Source organism: Furipterus horrens, unplaced genomic scaffold (assembly GCF_987537825.1).
Source record: "Furipterus horrens unplaced genomic scaffold, mFurHor1.1.pri manual_scaffold_4, whole genome shotgun sequence".
Taxonomy (NCBI): domain Eukaryota; kingdom Metazoa; phylum Chordata; class Mammalia; order Chiroptera; family Furipteridae; genus Furipterus; species Furipterus horrens.
Genome location: NW_028327174.1, coordinates 145,565,886 through 145,580,157, shown reverse-complemented (window position 1 = coordinate 145,580,157; position 14,272 = coordinate 145,565,886). Strand labels below are relative to the sequence as shown.

The 14,272-nt window shown below is 37.4% G+C and overlaps 1 long non-coding RNA gene and 1 pseudogene across 1 annotated transcript in view; both read right to left on the bottom strand.

Moving 5' to 3' along the window:
* LOC150013006 (uncharacterized) overlaps positions 1–14,272 on the bottom strand; it is a 301,433-nt gene that overhangs the window by 16,483 nt on the left and 270,678 nt on the right. The window lies entirely within an intron of this gene.
* Positions 2,709–4,596, bottom strand: LOC150013007 (nucleolar protein 56 pseudogene; annotated as a pseudogene).

The window sequence follows — 14,272 nt, the reverse complement described above, 5'->3', positions numbered from 1 at the left end:
TATGTTTCTTAAACTTCACTGAGAAATTTGAAAAACTGTGAAATTACAGCCCCAACACTCAAAATTATTTCAGGATTTGGAGAAAATGACATTTTAAACTAAAAGAAATGTAAACTCTGCACTTTTACTGAATACTGTTTCAAAATGCCCTAAATTGATTTTTCTAAGTACGTGACAGTTTTAAAATCAAAATGAGAAAGGTCAAAGCAGGTGAGAAGTTGTCACAGAATGCTTCAATGTTTCTCAGAAAAGAAGGTAGACCTAAATATAGATATTATTTACTTGTAACTGTGCCATGATTTATATCAGAGAAAAATATATTCAATCAAACATGCACCATTTATCTGAAAAGATATGATGGATGATTACATTTAGAGAACAATTAATATCCCCATTCAATTAATGAAGATGAACAAGTATAGGCTGTTATTATGGATAATGTTTCTGTACCAAAAGCGAGATAGTTTAACTAAACACCCACCTTGTTTAAAAATGGAAATACCAGAAAAACTGTGCTAGTTTCAAAACACCACTCCACCTGGAGTATGAAGGATGGAAAGAGACTTTGCCTGGGGTGATGGGCACACAATGCAGTGTGCAGATGCCGTTTTGTTGAGCTGTACTCTTGATACCTGTATGGTTTTGTGAACCAAAGTCACCTCAATAAACTCAATAAAAAAAAGCCGTCTTGCACATTCAATAAAAACCAAACTAAAATATTTTACAGTTAATAAGCCAGTCAAATATACATGAAAGTTAATCATTCAATATCAATTGTCATAGGTGCTTTATCGCCATGAATGTTTTACTACTCAAACATCATTTGCTACATTGTATAACAAAGGAAATTTAATTTTTAGGAAGATAATAATGTCATGAGAGCACACCTAGAGTTTGCATATAGCCACCTAAAACACATGTTAATTAAATATATTATTTTGTGAACATAAAATTAAAATGTCTGAAGACTACAAACATAAAAGAATGGTATTTGTGTGTGAATCTTTGCTCCTAATTTTTAATAAGTACATGGTCCCAGGCTAATGTACCAAACTCTCTGTATCTTAGTTTCATCCTCAATAAAATAAAATGAGGATAATAAGAGTAACTACCTTATAAAGTTCCTATGCAAATTATATATATATATATATATAATATGATTATGTCTATAAACACTTTAGTACACTGAGCATTTACTACTACATAGAGTGATTGTTGGATATATATTACTAGTTTGAGGAAATAATTATATATAATATATATTATTAGTTTGAGAAAATAAAGTTCCTCAGAGCGAATCAGGTTTTATAAAATGTAGCCAAGGAAAGTATCCTCCTCATGTTTGCAATTTAGCATTTCTAGACTTTTGTGTTAACATTGCCCACATAATTTTCTCCCTACTATTGAAGCTCCCCCATTTACACCACTGCCAAAATATTATTTCAACCCTCAAAATATAAAAACATTGAAATTTTATTTTTCGGGGGGCACACCACTTTAATGTAAAGTAGGATAACATTGGACAACTGGGCTTTATTCTGCACTGTCAACTTGTATATTTTGATCGGGGTACCTGATCACTGGGTTGACCATAAGCAATTCATTTAACTGTACTCAGTTGTTTCATTTATCAAAAATTACTATCAATTTCCCCAAATTATTTCAAGGAAGGTTAAGTGGGCTAATATAGTTAAGAAGACTAGCACAGAAATATGAGCTTCTTCAATCACCTACCTCATCATATTTACCTTGTGTTTTCCCAGCAAGATTACCAAGTAATCCTCATTTCTTATTGTTTCCATCACAACCAAGTGAACATCCTAGTTTCCCAACATGATCATTAGCTGCCTCCAGGTTGTGTGTTAGCTCTGCTAAATTGATCAATTTCTTGCTAAAATTAGGAAGTATATAAAAAAGTTTTCTGTGTGAGACAGATGTTTGCCACATTGCCGTATTGCCATGTTTTCTATTTGTTAGTGTCTGCTACCTTCTTGACCTTCAGCTTTGTTGTACCGCTTTCCTTAACCTCAGCCCTTGTCTCCTTTGTGCTCCTTTTCCTGGTTTGCTGCCCTTGGCCTCTTAAATTATTACAACCTCCATTTCATCTGCTCAACGAGCCCTCAGGATTCTCTGGTCTTCAGTACTCCAGGACTGCTGACTGATTCCTTATCTACTTTACACACCTGGCCTTGTGGTGGCCTTTGATTGTTACACGTACTCTGGGTTCTGGCTTCTTGTATAATCTTCCACCTGCACTTCTGGCCTGACCCCTGCCAGTTGGCATTATCGCAGGTGTCTTCCTGTTTTTGCATCCACGGCTTTATTTTGACTTCCAGTTTTACTGCGTATCTTGAATCCTCACTCTACCATTGACTGATTCTTACTTTTTTTTATACTCCTAATTTTATTAAGAATCTTACTACCTATAACCACTCTGGAAACAAGTGGGAGGAAATCTATAGGAAGGTGAGATCTAGGATGATAAGCATTTACAAAGGTGAGTAAAGGAGTTTCACATAACCATCATTTCTTATATTTAATCCTCTTTGTTCAATAGCTCCTTGGCACCCAGGGAACCAAAAGTCATATTAAAATCCACCCTTTTGCCCCCAAAATCCTATTTCCAAGTGTTTCTTTCACTAAAATGTAAACAACTTATAATAACATAAAATGGTAAACCCTCAAAATATCTTTAATTTTTTTTTTTTTTTTCTTGTAAATTTGTTTTTATTGGGATATAAGGGATGGGTCACTGGGTGGTTACATCCCACCAGGGTACTGTCCGTTCTAATCTTCCTTGGAGAGCTTTTGGAGCTTTTTCTTTTTCTTGGAGCTGCTCTTGCTGCTGGCAGCTTCTTCAGGTCCGCTGCTGAGAGGCTCCTCTTTGGAAGAAAATTTCCTTTTTTTCTTGGGAACTCTCCTGTTTCCTGCCTCTTCAAGGTCACTGACTGGTTCCTCCCTGGAGAAAGATTTCTTCCTCTTGGGGAGATTCCCACTGCCAGTGGTCTCCTCCAGATCACTACTAACCAGCTCCTCCTTGGAAAAAGATTTCTTTTTCTTGGGTTTGGATAAAGAGACAGGTGGGTCTTCCATTCCATTCTCCTGAGGAACCTCCTGGAGTTTTTGCTTTTTCTTCTTTTTGGGTTTTTCACTCGTCTCCTCACACTCCTCCAGTGCACTGCTGTTTTCTGAAGACGCGAGGGCAATTGCAGCCAGCCGTTTCTTTTCCTTCTTTAAGCGTTTTCTCTCCTGCTTCTCCAGCTTCCTAGTAATCTCAGCAGCCGCTTCCTCTGCCTGAACCATTGCCTCCTTCATGACCTCCAGGTTCTTTCGTGGAATCTCTCCAGTCTCATAGAAGGAGAGCCGCTCCTCCACTTGTTCTCGAAGCTTCTCCCCAAATACACTTGTGGGTACCTCAGAGAAGCAGTCAATTCGTGAGGCAATACTGCATTTGTTTGCCAGGTAACGGGAGATGCGGCCTTTGTTCTTGGCAGCTGCTCGGCCAATGAAAGTGGAGTGGAAAATGAGTCCATATTTTGGGGTGTTACCCCTTGTCTTCAAGGCTCTGAACAGGGCCTTTTCGGCCCCAAGGATCTGCACTGTGGATGCTGGATACTTGGCCAGGTTGGTGAGGCTGCCAGCATGAGCAATGAGACGTGCGCCTACCGCTTCCCCAATTAGGGCTGATAGGCTGGGGGCGACTTGGCTCATCTTGGACCGCAGGTAAGTGTGCAGGCTCTGGCGGTACTCTGACAAAGACACCACACGACTGGAGAAGCTCTCAATGTTTATCAAGTCGATGGCTGATATGTCCATGCCCATGGAGGACCGCGAGGCGTCGAGAATAGCCTTAGCCTTGGCTCCATCCATTATCAGCTCCTCCAGCTTCTCCAACTTTTCTTCATTCAGCTCCCTTCGGTTTCCAATGAACTGAGCAACGCGGCAGTATGTAGCATTGTCATTGATGATCTTCACCAGCTCGGGAAAATGATACCCATACCACTCCCTGACACGCATGGAGAAAGTATTGATGTCCTTATCCAGCTGGTCTAGGAGGCTGATGGACTGTATAATCATATTGTCCACCCGGTTCACATTAAACTTAACTTTGGCACGAGAATAACTGTGTCCCAACCCCAGCTGGGCTTTACAAGCAGACAGATCAGTCAGGCCCTTCACCAAGTTGTGGAAGTGCAGACGAACCCCTCGAAGAATCTCAGCTATCACACCTCCAGTCTGGCAATTGTATCCTAACTCCTCTTGTATAGCTGCACCAATCTTGGGGTCCCCAACCCCCAAAAGTACTTTCTTCTTTTTGGATGGCAGGTGAGTCTCCAAGAACAGGCGGAGGTCCTCATGAACAACACCTTCAGACACAGAGTTGGCATTTTCCAAGGCAACCTGGGATGAGGCAAAGGGACAAAAGGCCACGAGACGAACAATGTTGTGGAACTTGCCCAGGTTGAGCACGCACTCCTCCACCTGCGGCTGCAGCAAGCTTATTTCCTCCACCTCCTTCAGCGCCAGCAGCGCGTAGCCGACCGCGTGCTCGAACAGCACGTGCAACAGCACCATGGCGCCTGCTCCTGGCCCAGCTCGCAATATATCTTTAATTTTTAAGAGTCAAATTCAGTAAGCAGAAAGCCAAAAGATGGACACAGGATGGCTACTTAGGATTAGGATGCCTTTAATTATACTGAGAATGGAAAAAGTTTGGGTAATTAGGGAGGAGGTCTGATACTAGTTCCAGAGCAAGAGAGAGCTGCAGACCTGGAACAGGACATGGGTGAGGTGCAATAAGCAGGTTCAAATGCATAAAATATAAGTGGCAAAAAGAAATGAGAAAAGCAAAGCATTACAGTGATGTTCACTGGGAGCTGCCACAGGTTCTGGTACCACTTCCATGCAGCCTTTGAAGAGAACAGAATCACAGGGTGTCAAAGCTGAAAAGGATTTCTGCAAACCATCTACTGCAGCCTCCTTCTTTTCCCAGGATGCTTATCATACATCATTTCCTTCCTGCCTCTCATGGGTCCCTGCTTAGAAACTTTTGCCCTGCATGTTCAATGCTTTCAGAAATAGTAGCTGCCTTAGAACACACTGAACAGAATTAAAAGGAGAAGCAGCTTCCATGGCAAAAAAAAAAAAAAAAAAAACAAAAAAAAAACCCAAAAAACCTCTGTGTGTGTCTGTGGAATACACTTTGCCATCTGTCCCCTTTTCCACTTTAAGCGAGATTCCCTTTTTATATCAAGTGATGTAATGCTGCCAAAGCTTATGGGTCACATATTAATAGCCAGAGATGGGAGGGAAATCTTTTGAAGAGAAAGTCAAGTCACTATATACTGTGAGGGATACTCACAGTTTCCCAACAGTAACTTTCTCCAGTTATTTGTGGATCCCCAGATACTCCTAATAGGGAAGAAAAAAACAATATATACCAAGTAGGGTAGGTTTTATATAAAGTATTTTTTATAGTAGTACATGTAAATATCTTATTGTCCCCTTTATTGTAGACGAATAGAAAGGCTGGTTGAACAAGTCTATATATTTACCTAAAATAGCATAATGTTTACAGTTGACAGAGACTTTTAAGTGAACCAATTTATCAAGATTTATCTTATGATAGCATGACCCATCTCAGGAATCAGGAAAATTCTTTTGGTGTTTATCACAATCAGATGATAGCACTTACAAATTCTTATTTATACACTTATTTACTTTTCTATCTGGATGTAGGTTCTGTGAAGATTTACAGACATCAGTCATGTCCAGTCATTATTTCAAGTATCTGGAATAACAGGTTCCAAATAAATATCTGTTCAATCAGAGGACTAATAAGAATTCAAAAAGACTATAGCATGAAGTCTGACCTGGGTTCCCATGAATAAGGATAGATTACAAGAAGAGAAGCAAACAAGGCAGGCTATGTTGTGTGGGTAAGAGGTGAGGATATTCTTGGTCACACTTATGGGTTGTTAAAATGCCATTAAAGAAACTATCACTCTATGTCAATGTAAAAATTAACTTGCCTTTGTTCAATAAACATGGCAAAACCTTGCAGAAATGTTTTGAATAAGTAAAATTATGTTTTCAATAAATAGTTACATAAAAACCAACAATTTAAAAAAATCTCTGTGGAATCTTCTCAAATGTATATTCTTGCTTTATTTTATTTTATTTTGTCTCTCAGTCTTAAGCCTAAACTTTCCATTTAATATTTTGGGAGTTGTGGTTTATCATGCATACTAAACTCTGAAAACGGCTTTAACTATATTACATAAAGTCAAATGTTGATTCACTTTCCTGTTCCAACTCTATGAAAAGGGAAAGTATATGCAATGCTTATTTTTCATTAATATTAAAGCTTTCTAAATCAATGTAAATTATCACATGCCATATCAATGTACCTTAAGCATAATACAATTGTTATATTCTCACAGATTTGACAGCCATGTGGAAAAGAAAAAATGCCAAAGCCACTGAATACTGTGTACCTGATATATTACTCTCTACAAGCATAGAATGAAGTCATTTATATTTTTAAATAAAGAGTTCATTTTATATATTAGAGAAGAAAAAGAGACACATCTTTATAATTTTGAAGAAAAGAGATCTGTTTCAGGAAAATATGGCTTAGTTATAATTTTGGTTATTATTATTCTGTACTACTCCCCTTAATGTATCAGAAATATTAACCAGTACTCATCCATCTCCCACTGTGAGTCTTCTCCCAGCTAATACATTTTAATTCATCTTATCCTGTTTTCACTCATAATATGATTTTTACTCCATAATGTCAATGGTGTTACAATCTTTCTTTTCCTATGTTAAGGGACACAGTCTTGTCTCTTCCATACCAGATATCTTACATACTTTTTCTCTAGTCAAAGAAGAATAATCTTTTATCCATTAATGAACACATTCAATTTTTCTTCCCTTTTGGATATGATTTGTTTTAATTCTCTTTTTATTCACACACGAAATGCTAAAAATACTTTAATTTTCAAATTCACGTACAACCTAAAGATATACCACTATAAGCACATATTTTACTTAGTTAATTATTTAGGTTTATTTCTGTGATTATTTACACTGCAATGCAATCTTCAGATAGCATCATTCTAAGCCTCAAGGGCTGCCCCACCTGGCCTTACAGATCAATAGCTCCTATTGATGGAATAAGTGAAGTACAAGAAGGAAACTTTCTTTAAAGATGAGCTCACTCATAGTGAGGTTAAAAACAGAGTCTGCTTAGTGGCAAACTCCCAAAAGAAGTAGCACAGGAGGGAGATGTGCTGAGAGTTGGAATGGTGTCATTCCCCACCTTCAAATCATCTGTTCAGCTCTAACTGGAAAACACTGAAAAACCTGCCTTTAAGGTAAAATCAGGCCAAGCTATGCAAAAGAGAAGAGACTGGCATTTATGGAGCACCTATTATATTTTGGGTGTTTTAAGAGCGATCATTTTTCACACATTATTGGATTTAATTCTCGAAAAACAAGAGGTTGTTATGAATTCATAACCTGTCCTTTGCACCCTCTCATCCACACCCCTCCCGCCTTTTATTACAGGTGTGAAAATAAAGCTAAAAAGATCTAGGCTCTAAAGCAAATATTTCTCACCCAAAGTCTAGGTTTTTCCTATTTAAGTATCATGGACATTCTTATTTCCTTCCAAATTCTTCTTTTCCTCCTAATTCAACTACCCAAACATCCACTCATCCTTCCTTTTCCCCTCCTTGTCTTTCTCCTTCTCTTCCTTCCTCTAATAAATATACTCAGCATTTACCCTGTACCAATTACTCTGTGAGATATCTAAAATCATAAATTATGTTACTAACTTTGAAGAGTATACTTTGCTTTTCATACTATATTTTAATCATACTTTACAGATAAGTTCTACATAACTATCTAAATTGTGTACCAATGTAAGATGGGTATAATGTGCTTAATGAGTGAAATTATATGATATATTAACAAATTTTCTAATAAGGAAAACAGATAAAGCAAACATTGTTTAACTCTTAAGATGGTTAAGCAAAATATAAAGAAACAAACTACATAAATCTTAAAAGTGGTTGACTTATGACTTATGTGTGGTTAAAATGAATGATTTGTTTTTAATAAACCAGAGCTGAAATAACTTTCAAATATACAATAAGCATTAAAAGGTGTTTGACATTTAATGTTTTAGTTGCACAAGAGAGGAAACAAGGCAGCCCAATATCTTACTTCTACCATCATTTTTCCTTTAGGCCTTACTGGTCTATTCTTACTTCTCAGGCTACATCAGTGGATTTTCAGAAGTGAGAAGGAAGAACTGAAGCTTCCGGTCAGGTGTTTGACTATCTCATGATGAAAGTGGTGTGCTGTACTGAAAGGAGGGTATAATCATGGATGTTCTCAGTGGGTGAATATAGGAAGAAAAATTGCTTGTGTACACCAAAGAGATCATTGATTCTATCCAGAAACAATGCTTCTTTAAATAAATGGCAATTCAGTGTTGGCAACTTTTTTTAATGCTCACTGAGTGTTTTTAGGTAGTATCTCATATCTTTTAGTCAACACAGTATACTTGACACTTTTTACCATTTTTAAATTGTTTTTCTATTACAGTTGTCCCATTTTTCCCCCATTGCTCCCCAGCAGCCCATCCCTTCTCCCACAGTCATTCCCCACCCCGTTGTCCATGTCCACGGGTTATTTATACTAGTTCCTTTACTAAACCTTTCCCCTACTTACCCTCCTTCGCTCCCTCCCTCTCAACCCCCTGATAACTGTTATTCTGTTCCTTGTTCAATTTTGTTCATTTGTTTGTGTTGTCCCTTAGTCTCCTATATCTGGTGATATCATATGGTATTTTTCTTTCATTGCCTGGCTTATGTCACTAAGCATAATTCTCTCTAGTTCCATCCATGTTGTTGCAAATGGCAGGAGTTTCTTCTTTCTTTCTGCTACATAGTATTCCATTGTGTAAATGTACCACTGTTTTATGATCCACTCATCTACAGATGGGCACTTAGGCTGTTTCCAGCACTTAGCTATTGTAAACAGTGCTGCAATGAACATAGGGGTGCATAAGTTCTTTTTAATTGGGGTTTTAGAATTCTTTGAGTATAATCTTAGCAATGGAATCGCTGGTTCAAAAGGCAGTTCCATTTTTAATCTTTTGAGGTAATTCCATACTGTTCTCCATAGTGGCCGCACCAGTCTGCATTCCCACCAACAGTGCAGTAGGGTTCCCGTTTCTCCACATCCTCGCCAGCACTTGTTGCTTGTTGATTTGTTGATGATGACCATTCTGACTGGTGTAAAGTGGTATCTCATTGTGGTTTTTATTTGCACCTCTCTGATGGCTAGTGATGTTGAACAATCTTTCATGTGTCTATGGACCCTCTTTTACTTTGGAGCACTCTGTGCAAAGCTGATTAGGGCGGCCTGAGCCTCTAGTGCAGTCTGCATGATGGAAAGATCTTAACCAGCTGAGTGGAGCCTACATGGTCTGAACAGGACACACAGGGTTGTCAATACCGGAAATAAGTTTCTTTTTTTGTAACATATGTGAAAGACGTGTTGGTGTCTTCACCAAGAGGTGGCACCTAGGGGTTTTAAGGAAATAAATGTATAGATCCTTATGTACAGACTTGTGTATAAACAATTTTTGTATATACATATAGGATAGCTTTTCTGAACTTATACAGCTGTACATAAAAGTAACTGATATTAGTTAATCCTGTGTCAAAGTTTGGATTTTTTTCACTTGTACATTTGGGACTTTCTCTTTTGGCTGATTAAACTTGCATATACTATGTGTGAATGAAAAAAAAAAAAAAGATGGACCCTCTGTATATCCTTCTTGGAGAAATGTTTGTTCAGGTTCTTTACCCATTTTTTAATTGGGCTCTCTGTCTTCTTGCTGTTGAGTCATATAAGCTCTTTATATATTTTGGAGATCAATCCCTTGTCTGAGGTATCATTGGCAAATATGTTTTCCCATATGGTTGGTTCCCTTTTCATCTTGCTGATGTTTTCTTTTGCTGAGACTTTTTACCACTTTTATTTATGAACTTAGCAGAGGACTCAGAATACATAATGAAATGCTGCATTATTATAATACTTCTACCTTTATACTGGACATATGACAAGTTTCATACAGCAAAAAATAACTTAGATGCAAATTTTTTTGGTTTATTAAACTCTTCAGAAGTATAAGCCTGTCTCAGCCCACTCCACTTAAAACCAGTCAGGAGAACTACAACAGTAATTCTCCTAGCTACCAGTGAGAGAAAAATACTTGATAGATATATATGACATAGAAATGATGTGCTTAATAATCTATAAATAATATTTGTAATCTCTATAATATGAACATATAGTTGAGAGATGCTGGCAGAGATATTTTATGTTTCTCTGTTCACATGGACTCTGCAATCTATAAGATATGCAAGATTTGCTCTTAAAAATGAGGCTATTATAATAGTTGCCAACTATAATTTTAACTTCTGCTTGAATATTTAAAGATAATAGATATTTACAAATAATTATGTAATAATTATAGCTAGTATTTACTGAATACTTACTAATAATAGACTTTTACATTTGCTTTTTCATTAATTTAGTCCTCTCATCTATATTCTAATGAGAGAGATACTTTGTACTCAGTATACAGATTAGGAAACTGAGACTTGGAGATGTGAAATAACATGCATGAGTTCCCAAATCTAGTACATGATTGGAGCTGGGATTTTCAATTTCCTCACTCTTAATCACTTCACTGTTTATATGGGGCGACTATTATAATTTCTGAGATTTCATCAAACTTTCCACCATCATATAGACACCATTTTACTTTGTAATCGTATTAATCATATGTTATAATATGTGTATAACTTGGGAGGCAAAATCACCGAGTGAAGGAAACTTGTTCTTATTATGCAGTTTCTGACCTCTGAAAAGTACTTAATATGAGTATATCATGAAGAACTATGTTTTATTAAAGAATCTGACTAGCTGAAGTTTGCAGGTCCATCAACAAAACAAAACACCTACAGAAAGAAGGGTAAGCTATTTTATTAGCTGCTGGAAAGAAAAAGAACTATTGACTAAATAATTACCTAATTATTAGTATTCTTTAAAAATAGTGTCCTTACTGCTGTGGCTCTGTGGATTGAGCGTCGGCCTGAGAGCCAAGTGTCGCTGGTTTGATTCCCAGTCAGGGCACATTACTGGGTTGCACATCAGGTCCCCAGTTAGGGGCGCGAGTGAGAGGCAACCACACAGTGATGTTTCTCTCCCTCTCTTTCTCCTTTTCCCTCTCTCTAAAAATAAAATAAAGGAACAAATAAATAAATTATTTTAAAAAAATAGTAACTCAGTTTGCTTTGTAACAGAATTATGAATAACTATAGGTAAAACACCCATCTTTGAAAAGTCCCATATCTGAAAGAAAAAGCTAGCTTCCTCCCAAGAGTAATTGTGATTCAGTTAAGTCCACGGGAACATAATATTGATCCAAAAACACACTTCTCTACTGGGAGTCTTTGAAAGGGATTTAATGAGCTGTATTCTCCCTGTGCATGGGCTATGTCTTGGGACTGAATTAAGCTCTTTGCAAGCTGAATTAACTATTTCAAGCCACTTGAGTATTATTTAGTGCACTGAAGCAGTGCCTTGCAGACAATCTGTCTTAAAATTTATGAATTGTCGAACCTTGAAAATGTTGCCTAGCTGTTCACTTTGGGATTAAGGCTTCTGGTCATAAAAATAGGTGAATTTGTATCAGATGGAGAATTGTAAGCATAAGCAGAAATATTTATAAAATATGAGGTAATGTAGAGATAAAAAGACACTCAGTAGGAAGTCGGGAGAGCTGGTTCCTAGCTCCATCTTTATCCTCAGATATATTACTTGAGTGAGCATCTTCAATGTTCTTGAATTTAGGGTCCATATTTCTAAGACGCTATGGTTTAATCAGAAAGATCTTAAAGGTTGTACAATAATTATAAAGAATCTGCACATTCACATTGACATCAGACACTATCTACAAATGTGATAAATAACTGATCACTGCTATATCAGTCTGGGTCTAGTCAGGAACACAGAGAGCATGATAGGCAGTTTAACAGGACATTAAATGTAGGACATAGTTACAAAGTGGTTCAAAAGGTGAAAAGCCAACCAAGGAATGGAAGACAGGCAAGATGTTAGCTGTAGCATTAGCTGTTTTATTTCAGCATCAGCTGAAGTGAACTTCTAAATGATCACACTCCTTGTTGTGTGGTCCTAAGGAAATTAAAGGAAAAAAGTCTGAAAGGACAGCACTTAGAGCATCACATGTTACATTCTACTTTGCTTGGAAAGAGAGTCGGCCTAAGGTCAGGATCTATATTGACTCCTGGGTAGTGACAAAGATTAACATGTGGTCAGGGGCTTACAGAGAACAAGATTGGAGAACTGTTAAAAAAAAAAAAGATTTACTAAGAGTATGTTGACAAGACTTTAAAAAAGAGATTTAATAGAGATCCTAGAATCCTCAAATATTTATATCTAATTGAATAGTCACTAGAAGATGAGGCCTTTAACCACAGTCTCCAGCTATGCCAGCGCTCACCATGGTGGAAGGATGGGGGACACAGGAGAACCATGGACTCATCCTCTATGTTTCTTCTTAAAAGAACACCTGACTTTTCAGGTAGACCCCACTGTCCATAAAATTTATGTAATTTTGGATGCTAATTCCAATTCCAAATGTCAATGTATAAAACAGTCAGACTTGTAGAGAATTTTTGTGAGTTTATTTAAGTCAAACTGATAACAATTGTCAGGACGTAAAATCTCAAGGGATTGAAAAGTGCTCCCCAAAATGGCAGTTTAATACCTTATTTTATATTCTACAATCAAAGGAGGAAACATAAGGGGGTTAAATGAAATCCCCTGGTGACAGATTATGGAGGTAGGAGAAAGCCAAGTGGAGAAATCTCTAGGATTGGATAAAAAGTAAAATGGAAAGACACATACTTCTTTTACATGAGTGTGTATAGCATAGTTAATAATGAACATTTACGGCACGTAGAGATAGGATGCAGGAGAACAAGATAACAATGAGGAATCCAGTGATCTCTGCTCAGGTGGGACATTGTGCTTCAGGGGTTTGGATAAAAGGGAAGTTACATGACATTCTAAAGGGAAACTATCATAGATGCAAAAAGACAACAGACAGACTCAATTAAGGTAAAGAAAGACTTTTTGTCATGGAAGATTCTAAACCACCATGATCTGCTATTAGTTAATATGTTTTAATTTCAGATCATCCTTTGTGGTTGCTTTAGGTCTCTGAGTTTGTAAGGCTGCCACACAGGCCTTCCCTGGGCTTGTCAGGTTTTGTATGTAGCCCCTTTCTTCCACAGAGTTAGATACTGCAAAGATATGTATAGAAACCCCTTCATGTCCTCCCCAAATGGCAGATTATTGGTTCAGGAACTAAGGCTTAATTCAATCAACACCTGGCATCCCAGGCCATTGTATCAGTCCAAAAGCGTCACATGATCAGCCAAATCAAACAATTTTTTTCCCCTGATAATTGAGAAGTTTTCTTTCTTCTTGCATTTCTAAGGATAAAAAGGCCCAAATCCTGCTGGAATTCTCTTGTGAACTCATGATATAGCTAGCCTAAAATCAAAGCTGCTAACCACAAAAATGGAAGAGTCAAAGGAACTTTAGGGAAATGGCACCAGAGCCCTGATTAGAACACATGCAGATTCTACCAGTATTAATTTCTTAGCGCTGCCATAACAAAGACCATAAATAAATGGATGGCTTAACTAAATAGAAACTTACTATAGCACATTTCTGGAGGCCAGAGCCCAAAATCATGCTCCCTCTGAAGACACAGGGGATGATCTGTTTCAGGCTTCTTAGTTCTGGTAGCCTCAGGTGTTTTTTGGTTAGTAGATGACTGTCTTTTCCCTATACCTATTCACATCTCTTGGTGTCTGCCTCTGTGACAAAAGTGATATGGATATATCTTACATATAACCCAAACTTCAGTCTGGTTTCCATTGGGGAAAAGATAAGATAATTGCATTTTTTTAAAAGACTATACTCATGAGATTTTAGTATATGGGTATGTGAGCAGTGCTAAGAAGACAGGAGTTAGAATATGAGTATTTGATTGTACTACTCAGCATCCCTTATCTCCTCCTGCTAACAGTATCCCTTTTAAATTAATTTTCCTAAGAGATTCTCATGAAGCTGAATATCATAGTTCTTG